This window comes from Triticum urartu, chromosome 5 (genome assembly GCF_003073215.2).
Source record: "Triticum urartu cultivar G1812 chromosome 5, Tu2.1, whole genome shotgun sequence".
Lineage (NCBI taxonomy): Eukaryota > Viridiplantae > Streptophyta > Magnoliopsida > Poales > Poaceae > Triticum > Triticum urartu.
Genome location: NC_053026.1, coordinates 619,843,789 through 619,855,308, shown reverse-complemented (window position 1 = coordinate 619,855,308; position 11,520 = coordinate 619,843,789). Strand labels below are relative to the sequence as shown.

Sequence of the window (11,520 nt, the reverse complement as noted above, 5' to 3'; positions counted from 1 at the left end):
CATCTTTGCCGGGTACAGAGGCAACATTGGCGGCTTGGTTGGGAAAGCGAGGCGCCCAGGAAAGAGAGAGAGAAAGAGAACCAACGAAGAGGGTGTGAGAGCATGGTTAATAATATAGCCAGCTGTTGGCTATAACATGTTGCCATGTTATTTACAACCAATATAATAGCTAACACGTATAATAGTCGGCTATAAGAAAGTACTACTTTATCAACATATGGCCCATCTTCCACTTCCACAAAGCTTTTTGGAGCTCGTGCTACAACCGGCTGTAAGTCTACAGCCCGCTTCCCTACTCTCTCCTCTTCTCTCTTTTCCAACTAAGCAATAATACAATATTTAAATCCTCACAACCCGCTTACATCACCCTATTATACTTGCTCTGAGACTACAAGGAGATACGAGCGAGTGAAAGTGGGCCCACCAACCAAGTTTTTCAGAATTTGCATGAGGCTTTGAAGGGCTAGCGCGGGAGGAGTATTTTTTTATCAAATAACCAAGTGTAGGGAAGGAATAAACTTTTAATGTGACAAACAGTTTTCATATTAAAATAACAAGCTTGTAACTGACAAGTTAAATTATGTATTTTTTTAACACAATACACACGCAAACATTCATATATACGCGCAATCTTGAGAGTTACAAAAGTCATCATAGACGTCTAGTAGTCGACGGGGTGTCTCCTCTCAATGAACGTGCATCTCTAGTAAGACTTGAATCTTGGTGGACTGCGGATACCGCTGTCTTTCAAACCATCAAACCATAGGTTGGTTCGCATTGAAATATGTATTTGTGAGGATAAGTACCGCAAAAGCTGTTCTACAAAGGAGGAACGTGCATGGAGGTTAATGGCATCTTCAGTTTTTTTTTTTACTTCAGAAGAAAAAACGGCATGACTCATGTGGGAGCCCTTGAAGGCATGAAAATGGCCCATGGTGGCAAGTACATCCAGCAACCCTGGATGCATCGATCCCTGGGTGGCACCTTGCTAAGCTGGTCCAGTGGGAGGTGCACACATAGCCAGTTGCAGCACGTGGCGTACCTAATGAAACTAGGAAGGTCGGTCGATCGGTAAGTGTGGATGCGATCTTGCACATTCGCCTTTTCAAAGCGAAACAGCATTGACTTCCTAGTAATTTTTATATATATATATTTGTGCTTTGTTTTTCATCGTAGTAGTACTCGCTGACGCTATCACTCGGCGGCGTGTTTGACCTTGTACCAATCGATCGGAGCACTATATATGCATGCACGATGCCACGCTCCAAGAAGCCCGCGCCAAAGTCAACCACACTGCCCTCTCCTCTGCCTCTACCAAACTGATCATGGACTCCGCCGATTGGGGCCTCGAGGCGGTCGTGAGGAGCTGCGGCGGCTCGACCGTAGTTCCCGGCTCGGAAGCAGAGCCAGAGCCTACAGCGTCACCCGTGTGGTTTCCTCCCTGGAGTTCGTCGGGCGACGGATGAAGGCGGCATCCTCCTCGTCGTCGTACGACGTCCTGGAGCCGCCTCGGCCGCCATTCTCCATCACGCCGTCGTCGACGTCCCGTGAGCGCAACGTCTTCATCTCCTTGCTGTCTGCCTCGACGTCCGGGCAGACGCTGCCGGGGAGGAAGCAGACTGGCCGGAAACCGGGCGTTGGCACTCCCACTCCCAGGCAGCGGAAAACAAGGTACTCCAACGTAATACAGTTTACCTTGGTTACCATATGAATCGATGATCAGTACATGGTTGGTTGGTCGATGCAGCAGGAAGAAGGTGGTGCGGTTGGTGCCGGTCGAACACGGCGACGTCAACAACGGCACCGTCGACGACCTGTGGGCGTGGCGCAAGTACGGCCAGAAACCTATCAAGGGCTCCTCTCGGTAATCAACTGTTCCTACAACATGAACCTTCTCCGATGAATCCAAGCTCCACCAGACGTACGTGTGAGATGCAGTGAGGCTGAAATGCTTGTGCAGAGCGTACTACAAGTGCAGCAGCCTCAGGGCGTGCACGGCGCGGAAGCTGGTGGATCGCAGCCGGGCCAAGCCCGAGATGCTCATCGTCACGTACATCGACGACCATTGCCACGCTGTGCCCGTGCCGATCAACACGCTCCCCGGCACGGCGCACCACCCACCCAAGTCACCGCGCGGCACGACGACGTCAGGCGAGGCGGTCTCAGCCAGGCGTCAGGTGGACGACGCCGACGTAACGTCTTGCATCGCTGCGGAGTGGGCGGACGACAAGTCCAAGCTCCCGGAACCCGTGGGGCTGGACGATTTCTTCGGCTCTTTCGACAACACCGTGTTTTCGAGGAAGTGGGCGACCACGTTTGACGACGACAGGTTTCTTCCCTGTAGTTTGTGAAGCTGATTTGCACAAAAAAAAATAGGCATTTTGTGTAGTACCACTATCTCCCGTTGTAAATACACAGACTCAGGTACAATCAATTTTCTTTAACTTCTACTACTAGTACTGCAATGAAACGACTAAAAGAAGTTACTTTTGCGTGTTTGCTAAACATGATGTACCTAGAAATTTCACGCATGTTAGGCATGTACAATGTTGCTATTTTAGGAGTGCCACGTAGGATAAATGATGAGGTGGAGGAAAGAGAACTAATAAGAAAAGGCCTGTCTTCTCTTATTTAAGATAAGACAAGAAATGATCTTTTAGCACAATTTGTCTCACCATGTTTTAAGGAATTGCTAGTTATTGAAGATAAGGCTAAGATATAACCCATTGTAGACATACTCTTTTGTTATCTCTAAATTACATGCAAGACTTAAGATAAGACTGTCTTATCAACCATTGTACATGCCCTTAGTCGATTCCACCAGGGCTGATGACGTGGACAACATGGCAAACGCCAGCGAGGAGCGTCGACCCTGGCGACGCTGAGACTAGCCACAATGGGTAGTAACATCGAGTAGTAACATGCCCATGTTACTATTCTATGTTACTACCTTTATAGTGGGGAGTAACATATGTGTGGTAACATGCAACACTTCATTTATTAGGCTATAGACTCATCTTACCTTGATATGTGTGATGTTACTCATACTAGTAGTAATGTGTGGTGTTACTACATATGTTACCGCATGCCTTTTTTTCTTCATTTATTGCTTGCCACATCATCTATTTTATCTATATATGTGTGGTGTTACTACATATGTTACTCCCACTGTGGGTAGTCTGAGCCAGGACCTCGCCCAAGACTTTCGAGATGAATGTGAGGAAGTACGTTGACTAGGTGGTTTTGGCGAGGGTGTGTGTGTGTGTGGTCTTGGTCGGAGAACATGAGGTCGGGAATGTTTAGAGGAATGGCCTTGGGCGGCAGCGGCGGTAGAATGGTAGGTTGCAGCCAGGCGGTCGCGGGGGTGCCTGCAGGCGCTCTGGCTGGTTGTTTTTGAAGGAAATATGTCCTAGAGGCAATAATAAAGTTGTTATTTATATTTCCTTATATCATGATAAATGTTTATTATTCATGCTAGAATTGTATTAACCGGAAACTTAGTACATGTGTGAATACATAGACAAACAAAGTGTCACTATTATGCCTCTACTTGACTAGCTAGTTGAATCCAAGATGGTTAAGTTTCCTAGCCATAGACATGAGTTGTCATTTGATTAACGAGATCACATCATTAGGGAATGATGTGATTGACTTGACTCATCCGTTAGCTTAGCATGATGATCGTTTAGTTTGTTGCTATTGCTTTCTTCATGACTTATACATGTTCCTGTGACTATGAGATTATGCAACTCCCGAATACCGGAGAAACACTTTGTGTGCTACCAAACGTCACAATGTAACTGGGTGATTATAAAGGTGCTCTACATGTGTCTCCGATGGTACTTGTTGAGTTGGCATAGATCAAGATTATGATTTGTCACTCCGATTGTCGGAGAGGTATCTCTGGGCCCTCTTGGTAATGCACATCATTATAATCCTTGCAAGCAATGTAACTAATGAGTTAGTTGCGGGATGATGCATTACGGAACGAGTAAAGAGACTTGTCGGTAACGAGATTGAACTAGGTATTGAGATACCGACAATCGAATCTCGGGCAAGTAACATACCGATGACAAAGGGAACAACGTATGTTGTTATGCGGTTTGACCGATAAAGATCTTCGTAGAATATGTAGGAACCAATATGAGCATCCAGGTTCCGCTATTGGTTATTGACCGGAGATGAGTCTCGGTCATGTCTACATAGTTCTCGAACCCGTAGGGTCCGCACGCTTAACGTTCGGTGACGATCGGTATTATGAGTTTATGTGTTTTGATGTACCGAAGGTAGTTCGGAGTCCCGGATGAGATCGGGGACATGACGAGGAGTCTCGAAATGGTCGAGACGTAAAGATCGATATATTGGACGACTATATTCGGACATCGGAAAGGTTCCGAGTGATTCGGGTATTTTTCGGAGTACCGGAGAGTTACGGGAATTCGCATGGGAGTATATGGGCCTTATTGGGCTTTAGGGGAAATAGATAGAGGAGGTTGCGCCCCCCAAGGCCTAGTCCGAATTTAACTAGGGGGAGGGGCGGCGCCCCCTCCTTCCTTCTCTTCTCTTTTCCTTTTCTTCTCTCCTACTCGTACTACATGGAAGGGGGGATGCTACTCCCGGTGGGAGTAGGACTCCCCAGGGCGCGCAATAGAAGGGCTGGCCCTCCTCCTCCTTCACTCCTTTATATACGTGGCCAGGAGCACCCCATAGACACACAAGTTGATCGTTGATCCCTTAGCCATGTGTGGTGCCCCCTTCCACCATAATCCACCTCGATCATATCATAGCGGTGCTTAGGCGAAGCCCTGCGTCGGTAGCACCATAATCACCGTCATCACGCCGTCGTGCTGACGGAACTCTCCCGTGAAGCTCTGCTGGATCGGAGTTCGTGGGACGTCATCGAGCTGAACGTGTGCTGAACTCGGAGGTGCCGTGCATTCGGTACTTGGATCGGTCGGATCGTGAAGACGTTCGACTACATCAACCGCGTTCTCATAACGCTTCCGCTTACGGTCTACGAGGGTACGTCACTACTAGGGAAAAGCCTATACATAGAATTTTACCAGTAGCGCTGTACAAAATCAAGCGCTGCTGCTACTTAGTAGCAGCGCGCGTAAATAAACCGCGCTACTGCTATGACTTTAGCAGTAGCGCGTACTAGCGAAAAGCGCTGCTGCTACGTTTGAACTGGGCGCACATGGCTAGCCCAACCTAGCAGTAGCGCGTATAATGGCCCAGCGCTACTGCTAATCTCCTCAGCTGCAGCGTGTATTCCAGAACGCACTGTAGCTAACGTAGCAGTAGCGCCCTTTCTGGAACGCGCTACTGGTACTTCTGAATTAACCACGCGGTTCGTCCTTCCCCACGGCCACTTCATTCCCCAAATCAACTCCACTCTCGCCGCCGCTGTCGCCCCTCGGCCGCCGCGCGCTCTCCCCACGCCGCCCCCGACCCCAGATTCAACGCCGGCCCCGCCCCCGACCTCAACGCCGCCCCGGAGCCCCGACCACGACCTCGACGCCGCCTGCCCCTCCCTCATCGCAGGCACCCGAGGTGAGCACGCCTGCTCCTCCCTCTCCCCTACCTCTTCCTAGGGTTTCTACCTCCATCAAATTAGTTAGGGTGGAAACGAATCGGATGCGGATGCGGCTCAAATGAGTTAGGGTTCATGTAAGGGTGGAAACGAATCAAATTTCTAAGATGAATCATAAAACGAGTAAAATTTGACCACTTATTTCACTTTATAGTTGGATAATTGGAATATCCGCTACCACTTTCCACCCCTATAGGTTCATCAAATTAGATGGTAATTAGGGCAGTAGTTCTTAGGTACTAATTAGTTAGTAAGAACTAGGTACTAATTAGGTACTAGAATATTTTTATTTATAGTAATTTTATTTTTAGTAAGAACTAGTTGAATTAATAGAACTAGTTAGTAAGAACTTGTTGCTATTTTTTTAGTTAAAGCAATTTTCCCGCATCGACGTGGACGATGCCTATCCCGCATCCTCGTCGTCGAGTCGGCGGAGGACGACACCTGCTTGACCAGATGGGCCATGTCCGGGACTGGGCTCCGCCGGGGTGGTACTGGGAGGCGCTACCTACCGGGGGGCGCAGGTTGGTGAGGAGCCAGCCTGTCATTGACCCGGACCTTCTTTGGTGGCAGTCGCGTGGGCCAGTGACGGGCCAGAGGCTCGAGGACTCCGCGGAGGTGGTGTGTCACCGTGTCAGTGAGGAGGACGCGCACGTCCGTCGCTACTTGTTTGCGTTGGAGCACAGGTTCTCCAATACCTGGCAGGTTCTCCAGGGATCTCACTGGAGCTATGATCCCGTGATGGTTCCTTCTCTGTGGGTGTCCACCGCCCGCGCCGATACCCATCGTGTGCTAGGGTTTTAGTTGTACTAGTGAAGTTATATGTATGACACTATTCAGGATGTATTAGTGATAATATTCGACGATGTACGGACGCATGAGATGATTTACTTTTGCTTATTGAATGCATGCTAATTTGAGTCTTATAAGATATTTTGAAATGTATATCTTGTGTTGCTCAATATCCAAGTGGCCTATGTTTTGCCGGAGTGTTGATTCATTTCCGTTCTGGCAAATTTCAGGCGCTCGATATATCCTATTTTAGCAAAGGTCATGCCGGATTTTTCCATGAATTTTGGCATGACTTTTGCCAGAATATGTAGGAAATATCGAGTGCCCCGGATTTGTGTCTTGAGTATCCTGGTAGTTGTCTTTTATCGATTTTCAATTAATGTTTTAACTATGAACATAGGAAATGTCTGACGACAAAAAGGATTTCGGTATTTGCAAATACTGCGAAGACGAGCGCGGCCTGTGCGACGGAATCTTCCTAGATGATGATAGGCGCTTCAGCATCAAGCTAGACGAGAACTTCGAAGTGGATACAGTAAGTCACAACGACAAGTCTTTTTCGTAATTAAGCATGACATCTGCTTCATTTGCTTCAACTTATATTTTTTACTATTCTACTAGCGTATCCCCTGCCATGCAAGAGTTTTTGTATTGGATAAGATAGGTTTCAGTCATACTATGGAGGTAAAGAAAGTTTATTTGAAGACCGAGCATGGTTATATTTTCCACGCAAAATTATACAATTCAGATGACTACACCTATTTTGGATGCAAAACATGGCGAGCACTATGCAAGACTTATGCATTTGAGCCTGATATGGTTATCACCTTTGATATTCGTCCGGAAGATGATATTGAAGGTAATAGCGACATCTGGGTCGATGTGCAAACGCCTCCAGTTACACCAAAATGTAAGTTTCTCAACCATATTTATGTCTTTGATATTGTTTATTCAAAAATAGTTGACAACTAATTTGTATTGTCAGCTTATTTCGGTGCAAGCAAACATGTCCAGCGCTTGGTATACAGGACCTACTATTGTCCCGGGGCTGAACTAAACTGCGAGGAGCTAAGTCATTATGTTTCATGGCTTGAGGATCTTGATACCGTCAAGACAAATTTTCTTCCTGGACTTAGAAATCTTAGTACTGAAAACGTGCGACCAATAGTGTTCGTCATGAACTACGGTCACATCTATTTAGGAAGGATGGTAAGATTTTTACTATTTGTCCTCAGTGCATCTTTTCCATACATTATTTGTGAAGCTAAACTTCATTGCTAAGTATGTGACCATACGATGTTCTGCAACAGGGACTCCCGATGAATGTTGTGCCTTATGGGATCGAGACTAAAGGTACCATGAGTATTATTAGCTTACGGCCAAGATATCCTACATGTTACTTTAGTGCATTCAAGATCAGCGATGAATGCTTAATAGTGCAAGACTGGACCAGATATGTGATGGGGGAGCGCAGACAAGTACTAGGGGGCAGCAAACAGATGTGCTACCCAAAATTAGGAGACAAGTTCATCTGCATGCTCCAACTTGATCAAGGAGGAGAGCTACACATGTTTTATGTTGTTTTACCTAAGAGAGAGCAGCAGGAGTGATTAGCTAGAAATGAGTTTGAGGATGATGATGTGCTACACTATTACTATGATGATAAAATAGCTAGTGTTGGTGGTAATGACTGATGATTATTATTAGCTAGTGTTAGTGGTGATTAAATAAATATTGTTGGTGCTAATGATTATGATGACGATTAAATAGCTTGTGCTGGCGGATTAGATTCAAGTGGAGGCAACATGTGGTGCACATCGAAAGTACTACTAGTCCAAACTAGATCAAGTTTGGATTAGTAGTATACTTTTGACATGCACCACATATTGCCTCCACTTGAACCTAATCCACCTTCATTTGACACACTGTTATGGACATAATGATGTAAACCTCATAACTGGTATTGTACCAATATTTGTACGATGGCGCATAAACACACTAAAAATAAAAAAATAAAAAAACAATACTAGTAGCGATGGAAAGAAAACACGCTGCCAGTAGTTGCATTAGCAGCAGCGTGGGAGTGAACAAGCGCTGCATCTATTTGTCCTAGCAGTAGCGCGTGCGGCACGCGTTACTGCTAAGCAATAGCTGTAGCGCCTTACTAGTAGCGCGCCTACCCGCGCTACTAGTGAGCACAAAACCAGTGCTACTGCTAGGGTTTTCCCTAGTAGTGCGTGGACGATACTGTTCCCTCTCGTTGCTATGCATCACCATGATCTTGCGTGTGCGTAGGAATTTTTTTGAAATTACTATGTTTCCCAATAGTAGCATCCGAGCCAGGTTTATGCGTAGATGTTATATGCACGAGTAGAGCACAAAGGAGTTGTGGGCATGGGTATATACATATTGCTTGCCGTCACTAGTTGATTCTTGATTCAGCGGCATTGTTGGATGTAGCGGCCCAGACCAACATTACGCGCACGCTTACGCGAGACTGGTTCTACCGACGTGCTTCGCACACAGGTGGCTAGTGGGTGTCTGTTTCTCCAGCTTTAGTTGAATCGGATTCAATGAACAGGGTTCTTTCTGAAGATCCAAAAGCAATCATTATACCGTGTTGTGGTTTTTTGATGCGTAGGTAAGAACGATTCTTGCTCAGCCCGTAGCAGCCACGTAAAACTTGCAACAACAAAGTAGAAGACGTCTAACTTGTTTTTGCAGGGCATGTTGTGATGTGATATGGTCAAGACGTGATGATATATAAGTTGTTGTATGAGATGATCATGTTTTGTTGAAGTTATCGGCAATTGGCAGAAGCCTTATGGTTGTCTCTTTATTGCATAAGATGCAAGTGCCATGTAATTTCTTTACTTTATCACTATGCGATAGCAATAGTTGTAAAAGCAATAGCTGGTGAGACGACCATGTGACGACACATTGATAAAAGATCAAGACGATGGAGATCATGGTGTCATGCCGGTAACAATGGAGATCATGACAGTACTTTGGAGATGGAGATCAAAAGCACAAGATGATGATGGCCATATCATGTCACAAATTTGGATTGCATGTGATGTTTATTTTTTATACATCTTATTTTTTTTTCTTAGTTCAGCGGTAGCATTATAAGATGATCTCTTACTAAATTTCAAGGTACAAGTGTTCTCCTTGTGTATGCACCGTTGCCAAAGTTCGTCGTGCCGAGACACCACGTGATGATCTGGTGTGATAAGCTCTACTTTCATATACAACGGGTGCAAGACAGTTTTGCACACGCAGAAATACTCGGGTTAAACTTGACGAGCCTAGCATATGCAGACATGGCCTCGAAACACTAAGACCGAAAGGTCGAGCGTGAATCATATAGTAGATATGATCAACATAGTGATGTTCACCATTGAAAACTACTCCATCTCACGTGATGACCGGACATGGTTTAGTTGATATGGATCACATGATCACTTAGATGATTAGGGGGGTGTCTATCTAAGTGGGAGTTCTTAAGTAATATGATTAATTGAGCTTAAATTTATCATGAACTTAGTACTGATAGTACTTGCATATCTATGTTGTAGATCAATAGCTCATGATGTAGCTACCCGTTTATTTTTGATATGTTCCTAGAGAAAAACTAAGTTGAAAGATGTTAGTAGCAATGATGCATTGGATCTGTGATATGAGGATTATCCTCATTGCTGCACAGAAAAATTATGTCCTTGATGCACCACTAGGTGACCGACCTATTGTAGGAGCATATGCACACGTTATGAATGTTTGACAAAGCTCGGTGATAGTTTGGTGCACCATGATTTACGGCTTAGAACCGGGACTTCAAAAATGTTTTGAACGCCACGGAGCATATAAGATGTTCCAAGAGCTAAAATTGGTATTTCAGACTCATGCCCGAGTCAAGAGGTATGAGACCTCTGAAAACTACTTTGCCTACAAGATGGAGGAGAATAGCTCAGCTAGTGAGCATGTGCTTAGAATATTTGAGTACTACAATCACTTGAATCAAGTGGGAGTTAATCTTCCAGATAAGATAGTGATTGACAGAGTTCTCTAGTCACTATCACCAAGTTACTAGAACTTCGTGATGTACTATAATATGCAAGGGATAACGGAAACGATCCCCAAGCTCTTTGTGATGCTAAAATCGACGAAGGTAGAAATCAAGAAACACATCAAGTGTTGATGGTTGATAAGACCACTAGTTTCAAGTAAAAGGGCAAGGGAGGGAACTTCAAGAAGAATGGCAAGCAAGTTGCCACTCCCATGAAGAAGCCTAAAGCTAGATGATTTCTACTACACAACCTTCTTCTTAGTGATAAAAGTGAGCGTAAACGGTATTGCAATGCTAGGAAACAAGGCCTAGGGTTCATACTTTCACTAGTGAAAGTTCTCTCAACAATAATAGCATAATTGGATCACATAACTATCCCTCAACATGCAACAAAGAGTCACTCCAAAGTCACTAATAACGAAGAACAAACGAAGAGATTATGGTAGGGTACGAAACCACCTCAAAGTTATCCTTTCTGATTGATCTATTCAAGAGTCCGTAGTAAAATAACATGAAGCTATTCTTTCCGTTCAATCTATCATAGAGTTCGTACTAGAATAACACCTTAAAACACAAATCAACCAAAACCCTGATGTCACCTAGATACTCCAATGTCACCTCAAGTATCCGTGGGTATGATTATACGATATGCATCACACAATCTCAGATTCATCTATTCAAACCAACACAAAGAACCTCAAAGAGTGCCCCAAAGTTTCTACCGGAGAGTCAAGACAAAAACGTGTGCCAACCCCTATGCATAGGTTCATGGGCGGAATCCGCAAGTTGATCACCAAAACATACATCAAGTGGATCACGTGATATCCCATTGTCACCACAGATAAGCACGGCAAGACATACATCAAGTGTTCTCAAATCCTTAAAGACTCAATCCGATAAAATAACTTCAAGGGTAAAACTCAATTCATCACAAGAGAGTATAGGGGGAGAAACATCATAAGATCCAACTATAAATAGCAAAGCTCGCGATTCATCAAGATCGTACCACCTCAAGAACACGAGCGAGAGAGAGAGAGAGAGATCAAACACATAGCTACTGGTACATACC

General features: G+C 45.0%; 1 pseudogene; it reads left to right on the top strand.

Annotated features, from left to right (window-relative positions):
• The first annotated feature begins 1,223 nt into the window (after positions 1-1,223).
• LOC125506323 lies at positions 1,224-2,561 on the top strand (annotated as a pseudogene).
• The last annotated feature ends 8,959 nt before the right edge of the window (positions 2,562-11,520 follow it).